This window comes from Mixophyes fleayi, chromosome 1 (assembly GCF_038048845.1).
Source record: "Mixophyes fleayi isolate aMixFle1 chromosome 1, aMixFle1.hap1, whole genome shotgun sequence".
NCBI lineage: Eukaryota > Metazoa > Chordata > Amphibia > Anura > Limnodynastidae > Mixophyes > Mixophyes fleayi.
This window is the reverse complement of record NC_134402.1, coordinates 215845325-215864552: the sequence shown is the minus strand read 5'-3', so window position 1 is coordinate 215864552 and position 19228 is coordinate 215845325.

The following is a 19228-nucleotide window of genomic DNA, read 5'->3' as shown; positions in this document are numbered from 1 at the left end:
TAGGAACGCTGAGACCCAGGATTAATCAGAACTTTTATAATATCAGAACTCAAGTACCCTCTTTATTGGGCATATTAAAGACTGTCTATACCAGGGGTTGGCAAACTTTTTCTATCGGAGTGCCGGCTAAAATCTAGTTAAGCCCAGGTGTGCCAGTTGTGTGTGTGTGCATATATATATATATATAAACACACATACATACATACAGATCTGCCTAGAGAAATTCATGGCCCCAGTACAGCAACTCCATGGGTCCTCCCTTATAGTTAAGCATGGTTAAAAAAATGTTGTGCCGCCGCAAACCATGCAAGTGGTCGTACAATTGGGGGTGTGGCAGTACATCATTGGGGGCATGTCTAGCAGGTGAAAAGCACCAGGCCACCCTCTTACAGAAAAATGCATTACTCACACATGCCCCCTTGCTCAGCAGCTTTGCTCACATATGTCCCCTCTGCCCACGTGCTTTAATCACACGTGCCTCCCTCTGCCCAGCACCTTTAGTGACACATGCCCCTCTCCATCACCTTTTGTCACACATGCCCCCTCTCCAGCACACCTTCTTCTTACCTTATTCTCCACTGCACAGCATGGGAAGATATCCAGCAGCCCGCCGAGTACCATGTGACCACTGCAGTCACATGACCTGGCGTCTGAAGGTACCTGAGCTGAAGGGGATTTAGCCACTACCGATCCCCCTGCACTCAAAATTAGGTCTCCAGAGGGGACTCGGGCCACCAAGCAGGCCAAAGGCAATTTGTAGCCGCCCCCTCCCCTCTCTGCGGCTATAAATATATATATATATATTTCTCATTTTATGAGGATAATATCATATTAACAGTAAGGAACCAGCAAAAAAAAAGTTATGCCGCACAGTAGTGCCCCAGTTCACATCATACCTCATAATTGTGCCCCCAATTCATCTTATGCCACATAGTTGTGCCCCCAATTCATACCTTGCCACAGTTGCCCCAGAAACACATAATATGCCACAGTTGCTCCCAGAAACACATAATATGCCACAGTTGCCCTCAGAAACACATAATATGCCACAGTTGCCCCCAGAAACACATAATATGCCACAGTTGCCCCAGAAACACATAGTATGCCACAGTTGCCCCCAATATCTTTTATGCCACAGTAATGCCCCCAATGACTCTTATGGCCTCAGAATTGCAAGCACAGCAGTTCAGCTCTTCTCCGACTGTCATAAATGACAGCCAGAGAAGTGCTGAACTGTTGCGCTTGCGCAGCAGTTCAGTGTGGGGAATAAATGACAGCCATTGTCATTTAGACAGCGGACGGCGTGCCAGGACTCAGGGGTCTGCGTGCCACTCCCGGTCTATACCATATAGACCTACAACCTTAAATTAGGGATTTTATCAGTTTATTCAGAACCCTAGTTATGTGAATCATTATCTGGCCAAAACTGCATATAATATATACTATATGTTTTATGTACTGCAGTACATTAATGTTTTTAATAAATACTGCTTATTTCAACATCTTAATACATCACATTACATTACGGAATCAGTACAGTGCCAGGGGTTATTGCACACAATCTATATCTTTCATGGTAGAGATACCATTCATTCCCCAAAGGCAGCACCACTGTTTTTTCTGCCTACATATGTCACCATCTACAGCTAGACAGCGCTGGGATTATTGTTATATGGTGGCAGCGCACTGCGGATATCAGTATTGATTACGTAGAACTTACGGTATGTGGATGCAAAGTATGGTGTGACAGGATGGACCACCTTTGCCACCCTGTCTGTTGTTGCTGAGAACTGACTGGGCTTACTTTGCCACCTTTCCATTTTGTTATGCCAAATGGGCCCTCTCACCGCAGTAGGAGGGGCTTACAAATGCTGCCACCACTGGTCTCCTTTACCGGCATCCAGAACCGTGTTTCTTCTGGGTAACTGATACAGCGAGTGTACCCAGTTATTGGTGTACCTGGGCTGGTAATCCTGACCTCTACCTATTGATCAGGGTTGCTGTGGATGGATCCCCATGGCATATCACACTGGCCAGAGCTGCTGGGTAGCGGGCAGATCAGTCGAACTGGATGCTGGGTCCAAACCTCAGAAACAACCAGGAACGGATTAGATTTTGGGTCTAATCTGTAGGTCACAGGGATAGAGTAGTTTCCTAACTGGTTTTGGAAGCAAGTGATGTTTATTTACTCATCCTGGTTGAAGGTACTGGGGAGCAGGTCAGATGGAACATGAAGAACAATTTTCAATACAAGACAGTGCTTTTTATATAGATTTGAACACAGCCTCTACGGGTAATCCAGCCCACTGAGATCTGAGCTATTTTTAGAAACAGGATGCAAATTGTTTACCCAAACATGGATTTACATGCTATGCAAAGCTAACAATATTTACACTTATCTGTGATATCATGAAACTTGCTGTGATTTCCTGCATCTTATGTTGGACACAGGAAATTTAACAGCAGCCTAATTAAATCTGTGCCTTCAGGTGCTAGACACATCAAAGGGTCTAATTAACATGAGATTAACATGGGTTCTTTCTTCAGACAGTCGCAGAATACACATTCCCAAACAAAAAACCCCAAACAAGTCATTTCCCCACATCACTATACACAAAAGACTTCTTCCACAAAGACTTATTGTATCAGATATATACTCAGAAATCATGCATTTCCTCTAGCAAAGATAAAACAAACTAATTTCTTCCCTGGTCTCAGAAATAGATATCTCTTTTACCAATATATCCACAATATCAAAAATAAGTACATTTGCAATTATATAAATAAGTGCCCTGCGCTATTTCCTTTAAACACATTTATACCATAAGTTATTCATATGTTATCGAGTCCCCTCTTGTCCATGCGGGAAACCAGTGTGCCATGTCTCAACGATTTGGCTCCTGGTACCGCAGTTCTTAGGGTTACCGGGGGTGACCCGGGGGATCCGGCTCTTCCTGCCAAGACAGTCCATCCACATTGCTGTGAGCCTTTCCTTGCTTGTGAATTATGTGAAAGTCATAAATTTGCAGGGCAAGGCTCCAGCCATCTGCCACAACAATCTGCCATTTTCCCCTGAGGTATGTTGTAGCAACTTTAAAGGATTATGATCAGTCACAACAGTAAAATTTTGTCCATACAAATAAGGTTGAAGTTTTTCCACTGCCCAAACAATTGCCAAACATTCCTTCTCAATTGTGGCATACCCCCACCTCCCTGTTTAGCAGTTTTCTGCTCAAATAGGCCACAGAGTGTTCCTGCCCATCTGGCAAAGTACTGCTCCCAGTCCATACTGTGACACATCAGATTGCGCAATAAAGTCCTTTTCATAATTGTGTACCAACAGTATTGGAGCACGAACCTGGGCTTCCTTTAATGATTGAAATGCCAGCTCACAAGCGGGTGTTCAGTCAAATACTTTGGGGAGTTTGGTGCAGTACTTAAGTCTGGGACAGAACATCTGTAATACCCTGCAGTCGTAAAGAATGAGAGTACATGTAACTGGATCGTGGCCTGGGACCAGTCTCGGATTGCCTCTACCTTAGCTGGTTCTGACCTAACACTTCCTCCCCCCACACTATGACCCAGGTACTGTACCTCTGACATCTGGCACTTCTCTGCCCTAACAGACAGACATGCCCACCCAATTTTCCCTAACACCAGCCCTATTTGTTCCAGATTATCTTCCCAAATCTTAATGAAAATGGAAATGTCTTCTAGGGAACCTTGAACTCGGTCCAACTCCTCTACAAAAGTGGCAATACAAGGCAAGGGGTAGGTGTCAGACATGGGCACATTATTGAACTGGCGGTAGTATACGCAAAACCGTATTGCCTTATCATCCGTGGGAACCAATACACCGGAGGAAGCAGATGGAATGCGCAATGGCTGGATCACATCTAGCTTAAGCAGCCCCCACATCTCCCTGTATGGCCGCTGGTGAAACCCAATATGCGGGTTGCCTAACTGGCCTATGCTCACCAGTGTCAACATGGTGCATCAACAAGGAAGTCTGAACAGGATTTCTACTGAACTGAGTCGCAAAGGGCCACAGCACTGCTGCAAGCTACTCCCTCTTGCCGGCACTCAACTGCTCATCCCAGCCAACTTCCTCTACACCACCTTTACCTCTGACATCCGCGAGTAGGTCAGGTAGTGGGTCACTTCCTGGTTCCTCAGTTGGTAAGCAATAAACCGCTGCTAACGACTCCACAGGCTCGTGGTATGCCTTCAACATATTTACGTTGTAGGTCCACTGCCACCTACCGTCACTATCAAATGATGCCACGTAAGTGATGTCACTCAGGCATCTTGAGACCATGTACGGCCCAGCCCAGACAGCTTGGAGCTTGTTCTGGCACGTGGGCATCACAACAAGGACCTTCTGCCCTACCTCAAACACTCATTCACGCGCGCTCTGAACATACCAAGTCTTCTGTTTCGCTTCCTTTTCCGCAGTTATGGAGGACAGAGCTACAGCCTCTGGATACTAGGTAGCGTAGTCCACCACAATGAGGATGTACCTTTTCCTCAGTATACTGGGCACAGGCAGGGGACCTACTATGTCCACAGCCACTCGCTGAAAAGATTTCCCAGTTATTGGCAAGAACCTGAGGGGAGCAGCCAAACAATAAACAATCACACAATCACCGTTTCAAGTTCAGGATTATACAATACTTCTTCACAAACCATGATCTCGGTATCTGGTACCACCCTTTCAGTCTCTTTCTCAGTGTTACTCCTATGAGACCGTTTTCCACACTTCAACACAGTAGGAACACATTTGACAACTAAACCAATTGCTAAGATGACACCCAGTACAAGGAGAAGGAGCTTACCTACACTAGCAACCATTTCCTGTACCCACTCCCCCAGACCGGAGAACCATTTCACAGGGTTCAACCACGAGAACCAACCCGCCACCTTTTCCCCGACCTCATATAACGAAGAATTATGGCCCTTTCGAAATTCCCATTTCAGCTGTAAAATTTCATCCATCTCCCGGTCTATAACCTCTTTAGGGTCATCCGTATTATTAGTAATGTACGTGCAACATTTGACACCGAACTGGGTGGCCAGTGTCACACAGTACCCACCAGTAATAGAGGTGAGATAATTTAGTACCAGTCTATGTTGCACCAACTCCTTCTTGTACGCTTGTAGCTCCCTTCCAGTAAACCTGAAAGTGTCATCATACATCTCGGTGATATTATCTATTAATTTAACTAGGTCTTGGATATATTTAAAGTTTAATGTTCCCCGAGCGGTCCTGGTTAGTTCTAGAGCAACCATAACTTGGAAACCAGCAGTTTCACTAATCAATTTTGTAGCTATGGGTTCCTCACCAGGAATCATATTTCTCTTGCCACGGTGTTCATACTGTGTGTGTATGTATGGTGGTGATGTAGTCTTGTGAATATCAACCATTTCTTCATGAGTAATAGTCATGATTTCAGGAACCAGTTTAGCTAAGAAACACAAGCCCTTGGAACTCGGAGTCACCCAGGAATAAGCTTTCCTCCCACAAACAAAATACACATCATCAGGGAGAACATAAGGAGCAGTATGCCCATGAATTATATCACACAGAGTTTTGATAAAACTACCCATGCCCAGTGTCTCCATTTGTTCTAGACACGTGTCGGCATTAATGACATTTTTACATTTATCTGTAGAGACTTTTCCAATGGATACCTTCTTATATTTGGTTATACGCCCTAATTTGTGACTTCCATCAACATTCCTGCCTAGTAGTGACCTTGTGAGTCTCCCTCTAAAATGAGTGTGGCGAGCCATTGTCTGATCTGATAGGTCAGCCTCCCAATTCTCCAGGCGCTTTGCATGAGATATGTTTAGGCACAGCAAAGATCTGCCTATGGAGTATTGTCGAAGCGTCAGACTAGGGGACCTAGTGTTATTGTACTTCCCTTCTATGGGCCTCCCACCCCTCAATTTGAGTACTTCAGATATGTTTAGAGGGAATGGCACTAGTCCTATATTATGCTGCCCTTGAGGCACGTGAGAGCACACCCAACACTCGGCTTGGTTTAGCACCTTACCCACCAGGGAGTGATAATCCTCCAAAGGATGCCCGCCTATATTCAGAGTACTGGGGGACTGGCATCGTTGGATGCATCTCTCTTCAACTAGGGAGTCGCAGAACTTGCAGATACAATACTCATCAGACAATAGCCCCTCACACTGCCTCCGAGTTCCTGAGCTAGCAGACCTTTTCATAACCCCTGGACCAAGTTTGATAATGGGCTGCTCTGAGTATCCTATTAACTTTTCTTCGGCCTCCATTTTATCCGTATCACTCCCAGAACTCTCCTCCGTCCTCCATCCTCCTTCACAAAAATAGAATGTCCTAGAAAGAGTAAAAACAAGGAAAATCCTGGAACAAAAGAAAAACAAAAACCGCCACTCCATCGCTGGAAAGATCATTCTGAGGCAACGTCTCTGGTTCAGGTGTCTCGACTGCAGGCTTTAGGTCTCCCGGAACAGGCTCACAAGTGACAGCTCTGTGTCGTCGGTCTTAGTTTTATCTTGCACTTTCTCCGGATTATGGACTCTCCTGCAGTGGGTGGAATGGACCCAAGTGTCTCTCTCTGCAACCTTCAGTGATGTAGTACTGGTCAGTAGCACTTGGTACGGGCCTTCCCAACGGTCTGTTAAACAACCTGAACGTAAGAAATTGCGGATCATAACATAGTCTCCAGGTTCTACATCATGACAGTTCGTTTCTGGCATACCAGGTGACAGCATTTTTAGTTTTTGTTGTTGTTGTTTCAGCTGTCTACTCATTCTTATAAGATATTGTACAGTCACTTCATTATTACACTTCAAGTCGTCTTGTGGACTCACGATCAAATGAGGTTGTCGTCCGAACAGTATCTCAAAGGGGGACACATTAAGAGGATGTCTAGGAGTGGTTCGAATGCTATGGAGGACCAACGGCAAAGCCTCAGGCCATGCCAACCCAGTTTCAGCCATTATCTTTCTAAGCTTGTTCTTTATAGTACCGTTTACTCTCTCTACCTTACCACTGGCTTGTGGTCGGTAAGGGGTGTGAAGTCTGCTACTAATTCCCATGAGTTTACACATATTTTGGAAGATATCACCAGCAAAATGGGTACCCCTATCACTTTCAATGATTCTAGGGATACCGAACCTACACACAAAGTCTTGTACAATTTTCTTTGCAGTGAACACAGCAGTATTAGTGGCTGCCGGATATGCTTCTACCCAACCGGAAAACACATCAATACACACTAACACATACTTTAAATTCCTGCACGGTGGTAATTGGATATAGTCAATTTGTATTACCTGGAAAGGTCTGTCTGTAGGAGGGATGTGGGATGGCTCAGTTGTAATAGTTTTCCCAACATTTTTTTTTAAACAAGTAAGACATGACATTGCTTTCTTACCAGCCTGAGAGGAAAATCCGGGAGCACACCAGTATGCTCTCACCAGTTTGCACATACCTTCTTTACCCAGGTGAGTCAGGCCGTGTGCTGCTTCAGCCAGGCTTGGATAGTATGTTCGGGGAGCTACAGGCTTACCTTGTCGATCCCTCCAGAGTCCTGAGGACTCTTGACCACATCCCTTCGCCTTCCATACCGCCTTTTCCTGCAGGGAACACAAATCTTGCATTTCAATTAATTTCTGTATGTCTAATGTCTGAAAAACCATCATAGTCTCGGTCGATACAGTCATAGGTTGCCCTGCTGCCCATTTATCAGCTTCATCTGCCCTGTTGTTGCCCAATGACACTGGGTCTTGTTCAAAGGTATGGGCTTTGCACTTTATGACGGCTACTGTTCTGGGTAACTGTATCGCTGTCAGAAGTCCTTTTACGTGTTGTGAGTGTGCCACTGGTGTACCTGCTGCTGTCGTAAAGTTTCTAAGAAGCCAAAGGGCCCCAAAATTGTGCACTACCCCGAAGGCGTACCTAGAGTCAGTATATATATTGGCTGATTTACCCTCTGCCAATTCACACGCTCTCCTTAGTGCTACTAGTTCCGCCACCTGGGCTGAGTGAGGTGGACCAAGGGGTTCAGCTTCTACCACATCCTGATCGTCTACAACAGCGTAACCAGTATATAGCTCTCCTGTCTCTGTCTGTCTATGGCAACTTCCGTCTGTATAAAACGTAAAATCTACATTTTCTAAGGGGGTGTCACGTATGTCGGGCCTTGCAGTAAAGGTCTGATTCAGGTGTTCCATACAGTCATGCGTGTCAGTATTCTTGCCTAACTCATCATCAACCAGGGTCTCCTCACCTCCCACCCTTTGTGTCTCTAGAGACACATACGGAAGGTATGTAGCTGGATTTAAGGTGCTACATCGTTTGATGGTGATGTTTGAGGGTGCCATCAGGACTAGTTCCCACTTTGTGAATCTAGCTGAAGAAACATGTCTGGTTTGGGCTGAATTTAACAGAGCTGATACAGCATTGGGTGTATAGATTGTTGAATTATGTCCTAATACTACCTCCCCGCTCTTACTCACCAGAAGAGCCGTTGCTGCTACACTTCTGAGACATGTTGGGAGTGATCTTGCCACATTGTCTAATTGTGCACTGTAGTATGCTACCGGTCTGCTAGCGTCACCATGTTTCTGTGCGAGGACCCCTGCTGCACAACCATCAGCTTCTGTATAAAATAGCTCAAAAGGCTTTCATAATCAGGTATTCCCAATGCAGGTGCTCTTGTCAGACTATCTTTAAGATTAAAGGCAGCACTTGGTATATGGGCCAGGCCAGCCTCCGTGCACCGCAGGTCTACCATGGCGCACCACCCACCACCCCAGACACAATGGCTTGGATCAGGCACCTTCACAAGTGGGGACACCAGGCACGCGTACTGCCCCACCCAAAAGGCTAAGTCAGCTACGGGGATAGACCCGTTTCTAACCAGGATGGTAATCTTGACCCTTTCCTGTCTGGTGACAGCAATAGCTTTAAATTTTGCCCACGGATCCTGTCCCCTACAGCCACCCCATCGGCCCCAGAACGCCTGCAGCCCCAGATATGTCATAAAGCTGACATCATACTCGGGGTTCCGACGGGATGGATGCAGGCAAAAAGATCCGCTGGGACGAAACCAAAGGAGGAAAAAAACCCTTCAGAAAATCACCTCTATTTGGGGGTTCTTTCCCCATGTACCTTAGCTGTACAACATTCCTTCTCTTGGAGGGTTGGCCTGTGAGAGACGGGCCCCCAGACTGAGGACCCCTAGGAAGAGGGCCACCGGAAGGAGGCGCCACATGTCTTTGTGCACCCGATACCACCCCGGCATAAGAAATTGGCCCCGGAACTGGACCTAATGGACCCTGACCATATCTCGGGGGCACCAGATTAATTGAGGGGCAAACAGGGGTGACCGGCCCGGGGCCAGTCCTGACATCAGGGTTTTGCCTTACCACGGCAGGCGAAATTGGACCCACCAACTCCCCTCTAGCGCTAATACTGGACTTATCTTGATCCCCCAGACCCACCTGGAACCTCTCCGCATTTTCCCTGGTCACTTGGTCGATTAGAAGAGCAGCTTTTTTAGCCCTCTCTGTCACCTGGAGGGATCCGTATATAGTATCAATAATTTTTGATTGTCCCGGGCTCAAAGGTATTCCAATACAGTTGCTAATAGGGGCGATCCGGCCTGCGGATATAGAAACCTTACTGGACTCAAGGGGCCTAGCTGTACACATAGTCGTGCTGCTTACATCAGCGAGCACCTTAGCATCAGGGAGAGGGGAGCTATTGCTAGCAAAGACAGGAGTAGATAATCCACCGCTATTAATCCCTGCACCAACCTCTAATGCTGTAGTAGCAGGGAACATATCAGTGCCTGTTTTGAACTTAGTGGAGACAATATCAACAACAGATATGGCATCAGAGATCCCGCCTTCAACAACCGATCTCACTGGCATTACATTACACATCTCATTCATACCTGCCTCCTGGAGAAAGGAGCCTGATACTACTGCATCTACCCATAGCCTCGGGATACCCGGATCAGGACTGCCAGCCGTGACTGGAAGTGACGCCAGAGGCAAGACCGCCGAACCAGCCGCAGTAACTACGGCCGATGCAACAACCACCCCGGCATCAGCTACAGCCCCCACGGGTTCCTTCACGGGCGGCTCCCCCTCCTGCCTCCTGATTTTTATCATACAGGGAGTCTACCCCCGCATCAACAGGAGTACCCATCACCGGGTTAGCAGGTAAACATGATTGATCACCGGCCGAGGCATCCACATTACAGGACTCCATGTGTTGTAGTTGCTCAGTCAGGCGTTGCAGATTTTGTTCTTTCAGTAACAAACGCATAACTACTCTTTCCCTGCTAAAAGCCTGATTGCTCTTTTTTTTCAGTGCAGATATTTGTCTTTTCAACCTCGCTATATCAGCGATCAGCCCCTCATGACGTTCCCTGGTAATTGGCTCTTCGACCTCCCCCTCCGATTCAGGTAAGTCAATACTACCAGGATCCACATCAACGACAAGAGGTTTCTCTCCTCGGGACATGGCGTGATCCACTGACAGGCTGTCCCGGATTTCTTCTTGAGGTAACTCCGGATCGGCCGCACCAGTGTTAATTTCACGGGTCTCATCAGGCGGTGCCACGGATGCTGGGGAGTCCGACTTGTTAGACTGCACAGACGGGTCTCCCACGGTCCTCGGTTGTGTAGACACCAGGACTTGCTTACTTGCACCACTCGGAGAGGAGTCCGACATGTTAAGCAGCACAGACGGATCTATCGCGGTCCCTAGTTGCATAGTCACTGGGACCACATTGGCTTCATTCGCTTTCCCCACCATGTTTTATTTCACAGGTGGGAGTTCAATGCTGGCACCTAGTTGCCTCACTAGGGCCTGTACATGGGATGGGTCCTCAGATACAGCCTCCCCTGAATTCAAATCCATGCAGGGGGAGCATTCTTTTCCCAAGGTCATAGCCAGAGGCCCAGAGATCTCAGCCGTGATATTGCTTGGGGGGGGGGCTTCAGCAATAATGCTGGAAGCTTGACTGCGGCTTTCCATGCTAGAGGGGTCATCAACCATGCTGACTAAGACATTTTGAGGCTGCAGAAGGGAAGAATTTACCCCAGAGATCACACTTTCTGGAGGTGGAGTAGGCTTGGAAACCTGGGGGCTTTCCTCCTCGCCTCCCCCAGGATCCTCCATCCTTCCTGGATCAAACAAAGTACTATTCTGGGTCTGCAGGAGCTCTCCAACACACAACCTACTCGATGGAATTCACCTAGCTGTAATGCACGCACAATATTGTTGGCGTTATCAGAAATGACATACCCTGGGGAGAGTCCGAGTGGTATAAGCCATGTATCAATGCCATCCCTTAGTTTTCGTAACAAATGATCAGCTGTATGCCTGTTAGTGAAGCTGGTGATACAAAGAGTAGCCTGCCTGTGAGAAATGTTACGCAGTGGTGTACATGCTGCTGCTGTTCCTGCTTGTGAAGACTAATGACCAACCCAGTGGGCTGTCACAGTCATATAGTCTTTGGTTTGCCCACTGCCACTTGTCCACATATCTGTGATTAAGTGTACAGTGGGTAAAATGGCATTTTTGAGCCCAATTACTACATTTTTACGAACGTTTTGGTACAGTTGCGGAATAGCTTTTCTTGAAAAATAGTGTTGCGATGGAATTTTGTAACGGGGACACAAAACATCAATTAACTGTGAAAAACCAGCTGCGTGTATTGTGAATATTGGACGCAGATCTAACACTAGCATAGTAGCCATGGCATCTGTGATTCACTTGGCGACTGGGTGACTGCTGTCATATTTGCTTCCTCTAGCAAAAGATTGTTTACAGTTAATTATTGCAAAGTAGTAGTGCTCTTTTTCTTGGCCTTCTTATGGGAGGAAGATTCACCCCCAGCGCAGCAACAGCAGCAGCAGTGGGACTAATGCTCAAACATTCTTCAGAGGAATCAATTATTGTGCAGGAGTCATTGAGCCTTACCAAGTGGGATGCAGGGCTAACTCCGATCGCTACTGAGGATATTGATGAGGACGGTGTTGTTGGTGTAGATTGCAGCTGTCAGGATGTTGGTGAGAGAAAGGTCCTAGCTGATGATGGAGTGCTTGTTATTTTTTTGCCATAACTTTCAGCTTTTCCGAACACCTCGCCATGAACTCTCGTCAAATTGCGTAACATGGATGCGGTTCCAAGATGATTAAGGTCCCTCCCTTGACTGACTGTGGCTTGACATACACTACAAATCACTATACAACTGTCAGGATTTGGGTAGAAGTAATTCCACACATAAGTGACATTTTTGGTCTTATGCCCAGGCATGACAATGGTCTTCTTCTTGTCACGTGCCAGAACTGCTGCCAGTGGTGCAGGACTTACACAAACAACCTCATCCTCATCAACATCCTCATTAGTGCCCTCGTCGCCTACACAAATCTCCCCCTCATCCTCTTCTAATTCCAAAGTGGCATCCTCTTTTGGTGTATCACCGGCTACACTCGGGCTGTTCAGGCACACATCAGCAGAAATGCTGAAAGGGCCCTTCTTTATGGGTACACTATCAGAATGGTCACTTGGACTATTTGTCCTGCCTGTAGTACCACTGCCCACCAAAGCAGTCACTGTGCTACTTGGACTATTTGTCCTGCCTGTAGTACCACTGCCCACCAAAGGGGCCACTGTGCTACTTGGACTGCTCTTACCTGCCTCATTATTGCTAGGAGCCTTACACCTGCTTCTGGCCTATATAAACCTGTCTGTTTCAAGTAACCTTTGCCAGATAATCAGGTCCTTCTATCTGATGAGAAGCTATCCTTGATTCCTGGTTAGTCATCTCATCTCAGTTCTGTGTTCATCGCTGCTGTTTGCTGGATTCCTCTCATTTTTGCATACCTGTGCCACCATCTGTGGTAAATTGCTATTCATCTCTGATGTGAGTTCATCATTGCTGTATATTGCACTACACCTGTCATCCAATCAAGCTATACATAAGTGATCCAGTCACATATGGGTGTTAGTACTGAGTACTAACTGAGTTAGTACTGAGTAGGGAAGAAGTGTAATGTGGGTGTCAGCATTGTGTGCTGTGTGTGCTGTGTCAGTGTAACACAAATGTATGCCCCCACTACCAGTATGCAGTAATGCCTCTCCAGTGAAAGTATTCCAACCAATTTCTATATGCAGTAATTCCCCCCAATGACAGTATGTTCCCAGGGTCTTCAGTCACTTACTTCTTAACTTTACTGGCTAACTTCTAAAGTTCTGTGTCTGCTGTCCTAGTAACCAAGAGGAAGCTGTGATTGGTTAAGAGTTCAGGTTGTTTCCTATCTATTCCTATAACAGCAGTCATGGTTCAATTTTTAACACAAGAATCTCCTGTTCCCACTGACTTCTCTCCCAATGATCCGTCTTTCAACTGGAACAGGAGAAGTGAATGAGGAAAATGCACCAGAGTTATCAGTCCACCATCACTGTTATAGTTAAAGGAAACAACCTGTTATATTTTTTTTTATTTTTATATTACCGGAAAGACTGCTTACTGTTGCCGCTATTAGGACACCTGAGGAATTCTATGTTGACTCTGGACTTATCACTCAAACACAGGACAAACCAAGAGTTTAGTGGATGGATGGTATGGTTCTACTTATACCACACACATATGTGTAATGAACATTGTATTGTAGCTGAACAGCGCCCCTTGTGGCATTAGAGCATCTGAAATGTCCTTCTGGGAAGTGTTTAGTCAAGAGTGGGAAAAGGAACAAGAGGAATGAATGAAGTTCTGAGAGAGGACTTGGGGGCCTATTTATCAAAGATCTCTCCCCTCTAATTTAGAGGTAAATCCCCGAAAACAGCAGTTTTCGGGGACTTACCACTAAATTACTATGTATTACTGCAGCATCGCAGCAGATATCTCAGATATCTGCTGCTTTGCTTCTCTCATCGGTTTACTGAGCACTCCCCATAACAGTGTATGGGAAGTGCTCAGTAACGCTATGTATCAATGACTGATACTTAGTTTTCAATCATGGTAATGTATAGAGATGGGCGGGTCCGGTTCTCCGAGAACCGAACCCACCCGAACTTTGGGTATCCGAGTACCGAGCTGAGCAGCTCGGTACTCTCCCGCCCATTCCGAATCCAAATCGAGGCCGAACGTCATTGTGACGTCGTCGGATCTCGGGGCTCGGTTTTTGCGATACTTCAACTTTATAAATACACGCCTCCACAGCAATCCATCGCCATTTGACAGAGGGAGAGAGCAGGGTGTAGTCATAGGCTAATTAGAGCAGGGACAGAGAATACAATATTGTTCTTGCAATTGCTCTAACCAAAATCGCTAGTGCAGAGAGGAGGATAGAGGTTTATTACTTTTTCTTCATATTTGGCACTCCCCAGCGCTTTTGGGGTGTCCCCCATAATTGTGCATAAATATTTCTGGCTGTCAAAAGTCATATCTGTCAGCAGTATCTACTAAATAATTTTTAGCACTCCTCAGTGCTTTTGGGGTGTCCTCCCTAATTGTGCATTAATATTTCTGGCTGTCAAAAGTCATATCTGTCAGCAGTATCTACTAAATAATTTTTATCACTCCTCAGTGCTTTTGGGGTGTCCTCCCTAATTGTGCATTAATATTTCTGGCTGTCAAAAGTCATATCTGTCAGCAGTATCTACTAAATAATTTTTAGCACTCCTCAGTGCTTTTGGGGTGTCCTCCCTAATTGTGCATTAATATTTCTGGCTGTAAAAAGTCATATCTGTCAGCAGTATCTACTAAATAATTTTTAGCACTCCTCAGTGCTTTTGGGGTGTCCTCCCTAATTGTGCATTAATATTTCTGGCTGTCAAAAGTCATATCTGTCAGCAGTATCTACTAAATAATTTTTAGCACTCCTCAGTGCTTTTGGGGTGTCCTCCCTAATTGTGCATTAATATTTCTGGCTGTCAAAAGTCATATCTGTCAGCAGTATCTACTAAATAATTTTTAGCACTCCTCAGTGCTTTTGGGGTGTCCTCCCTAATTGTGCATTAATATTTCTGGCTGTCAAAAGTCATATCTGTCAGCAGTATCTACCAAATAATTTTTAGCACTCCTCAGTGCTTTTGGGGTGTCCTCCCTAATTGTGCATTAATATTTCTGGCTGTCAAAAGTCATATCTGTCAGCAGTATCTACCAAATAATTTTTAGCACACCTCAGTGCTTTTGGGGTGTCCTCCCTAATTGTGCATTAATATTTCTGGCTGTCAAAAGTCATATCTGTCAGCAGTATCTACTAAATAATTTTTAGCACTCCTCAGTGCTTTTGGGGTGTCCTCCCTAATTGTGCATTAATATTTCTGGCTGTCAAAAGTCATATCTGTCAGCAGTATCTACTAAATAATTTTTAGCACACCTTAGTGCTTTTGGGGTGTCCTCCCTAATTGTGCATTAATATTTCTGGCTGTCAAAAGTCATATCTGTCAGCAGTATCTACTAAATAATTTTTAGCACTCCTCAGTGCTTTTGGGGTGTCCTCCCTAATTGTGCATTAATATTTCTGGCTGTCAAAAGTCATATCTGTCAGCCGTATCTACCAAATAGTTTTTAGCACTCCTCAGTGCTTTTGGGGTGTCCTCCCTAATTGTGCATTAATATTTCTGGCTGTCAAAAGTCATATCTGTCAGCAGTATCTACTAAATAATTTTTAGCACTCCTCAGTGCTTTTGGGGTGTCCTCCCTAATTGTGCATTAATATTTCTGGCTGTCAAAAGTCATATCTGTCAGCAGTATCTACTAAATAATTTTTAGCACTCCTCAGTGCTTTTGGGGTGTCCTCCCTAATTGTGCATTAATATTTCTGGCTGTCAAAAGTCATATCTGTCAGCCGTATCTACCAAATAATTTTTAGCACTCCTCAGTGCTTTTGGGGTGTCCTCCCTAATTGTGCATTAATATTTCTGGCTGTCAAAAGTCATATCTGTCAGCAGTATCTACTAAATAATTTTTAGCACTCCTCAGTGCTTTTGGGGTGTCCTCCCTAATTGTGCATTAATATTTCTGGCTGTAAAAAGTCATATCTGTCAGCAGTATCTACTAAATAATTTTTAGCACTCCTCAGTGCTTTAGGGGTGTCCTCCCTAATTGTGCATTAATATTTCTGGCTGTCAAAAGTCATATCTGTCAGCAGTATCTACTAAATAATTTTTAGCACTCCTCAGTGCTTTTGGGGTGTCCTCCCTAATTGTGCATTAATATTTCTGGCTGTCAAAAGTCATATCTGTCAGCAGTATCTACTAAATAATTTTTAGCACTCCTTAGTGCTTTTGGGGTGTCCTCCCTAATTGTGCATTAATATTTCTGGCTGTCAAAAGCCATATCTGTCAGCAGTATCTACCAAATAATTTTTAGCACTCCTCAGTGCTTTTGGGGTGTCCTCCCTAATTGTGCATTAATATTTCTGACTGTCAAAAGTCATATCTGTCAGCAGTATCTACTAAATAATTTTTAGCACTCCTCAGTGCTTTTGGGGTGTCCTCCCTAATTGTGCATTAATATTTCTGGCTGTCAAAAGTCATATCTGTCAGCCGTATCTACCAAATAATTTTTAGCACTCCTCAGTGCTTTTGGGGTGTCCTCCCTAATTGTGCATTAATATTTCTGGCTGTCAAAAGACATATCTGTCAGCAGTATCTACTAAATAATTTTTAGCACTCCTCAGTGCTTTTGGGGTGTCCTCCCTAATTGTGCATTAATATTTCTGGCTGTAAAAAGTCATATCTGTCAGCAGTATCTACCAAATAATTTTTAGCACTCCTCAGTGCTTTTGGGGTGTCCTCCCTAATTGTGCATTAATATTTCTGGCTGTCAAAAGTCATATCTGTCAGCAGTATCTACTAAATAATTTTTAGCACTCCTCAGTGCTTTTGGGGTGTCCTCCCTAATTGTGCATTAATATTTCTGGCTGTCAAAAGTCATATCTGTCAGCAGTATCTACTAAATAATTTTTAGCACTCCTCAGTGCTTTTGGGGTGTTCTCCCTAATTGTGCATTAATATTTCTGGCTGTCAAAAGTCATATCTGTCAGCAGTATCTACCAAATAATTTTTAGCACTCCTCAGTGCTTTTGGGGTGTCCTCCCTAATTGTGCATTAATATTTCTGGCTGTCAAAAGTCATATCTGTCAGCAGTATCTACCAAATAATTTTTAGCACTCCTCAGTGCTTTTGGGGTGTCCTCCCTAATTGTGCATTAATATTTCTGGCTGTCAAAAGTCATATCTGTCAGCAGTATCTACCAAATAATTTTTAGCACACCTCAGTGCTTTTGGGGTGTCCTCCCTAATTGTGCATTAATATTTCTGGCTGTCAAAAGTCATATCTGTCAGCAGTATCTACTAAATAATTTTTAGCACTCCTCAGTGCTTTTGGGGTGTCCTCCCTAATTGTGCATTAATATTTCTGGCTGTCAAAAGTCATATCTGTCAGCAGTATCTACTAAATAATTTTTAGCACACCTTAGTGCTTTTGGGGTGTCCTCCCTAATTGTGCATTAATATTTCTGGCTGTCAAAAGTCATATCTGTCAGCAGTATCTACTAAATAATTTTTAGCACTCCTCAGTGCTTTTGGGGTGTCCTCCCTAATTGTGCATTAATATTTCTGGCTGTCAAAAGTCATATCTGTAAGCAGTATCTACTAAATAATTTTTAGCACTCCCCAGTGGTTTGCGCTCAGAATGGATTCAAAGCAGTCCACATATGATCTGAATGAGCAACCAGGTTCTGTCACCAGTCCTGATGTTAGTGTTCCCAGTACGTCATCTGGCCAAGGCGATGTAAAACAACAGAGTGTTTTCAAATTAGTGCAAAAAACAAAAACCAAAAAATAATTTACTGTATTGAAGCGAAAAAGAAGTGTAACTGAGCAAAAGTTAAGTGACGATAAAAAAAAAATTGCAAGCATGCCATTCTACACACGCAGTGGCAAAGAGAGAATGAGGCCTTCACCTTTGGCTATTAGTGGCAGATCCCAAAAAGTTACCCAGCCTACAATTGATGCACAACTACTGTTACGCGTCAAAGCCGAGCTGCAAGATAACAGTGAGGCATTACAGGAGAATATTTGCTCTGATTCACAAATGACAACAATCCCTGTGGAGAGTCCATCCAACAGTGGGATGTCTAATCGTGAGCATTCTGCTGATGTGTGCCTTAATAGCCCGAGTGTAGCCGGTGATACCCAAATTGAGGATGCCACTTTGGAATTAGAAGAGGATGAGGGGGAGATTTGTGTAGGCGACGAGGGCGCTAATGAGGATGTTGATGAGGATGAGGTTGTTTGTGTAAGTCCTGCACCAGTGGCAGCAGTTCTGGCACGTGACAAGAAAAAGGCCATTGTCATGCCTGGGCATAAAACAAAAAAATCCACTTATGTGTAGAATTATTTCTACCCAAATCCAGACAACAATTGTATAGCCATTTGTAGTGTATGTCAAGCCACAGTCAGTCGAGGGAGGGACCTTAACCATCTTGGAACCTCGTCTATGTTACGCCATTTAACGAGAGTTCATGGCAAAGTGTTGGGAAAAGCTGAAAGTTCTTCCCAAAAGAATACAAGCACTCCCTCATCAGCTAAGACCCTCCGCTCACCGACATACCGATGGCTACAAAATACACCCACCACACCATCCTCATCAATATCCTCAGTAGCGCTCGGAGTTATCCCGGCATCCCACTAAAGGCTGGATGACTCCGGCACTATTATTGATTCCTCTGAAGAAAGCGTTAGTCCTGCTGCTGCTGTTGCTGGGGGTGAATCGTCATCCCAGAGGCAGGTTAATAAAATGAGCAGTCCTACATTTCAGCAATTAACTGTGAAACAATCATTTGCGAGGGGAAGCAAATATGACAGCAGTCACCCAGTCGCCAAGCGAATCACAGATGCCATGGCTGCAATGTTAGTGTTAGATCTGCGTCCAATCTCCACAATAAACGCAGCTGGTTTTTCACAGTTGAGGTTTTGTGTCCGCGTTACAGAATTCCATCGCGACACCATTTCTCCCGTAAAGCTATTCCACAACTATACCAAAAAGTGTGTAAAAATGTAGAGATTGCGCTGAAAAATGCCATCCTGCCCACTGTTCACTTAACCACAGATATGTGGACAAGTGGAAGTGGCCAAACCAAAGACTATATGACTGTGACAGCCCACTGGGTTGGTCATTCACCTTCACCAGCAGGAACAG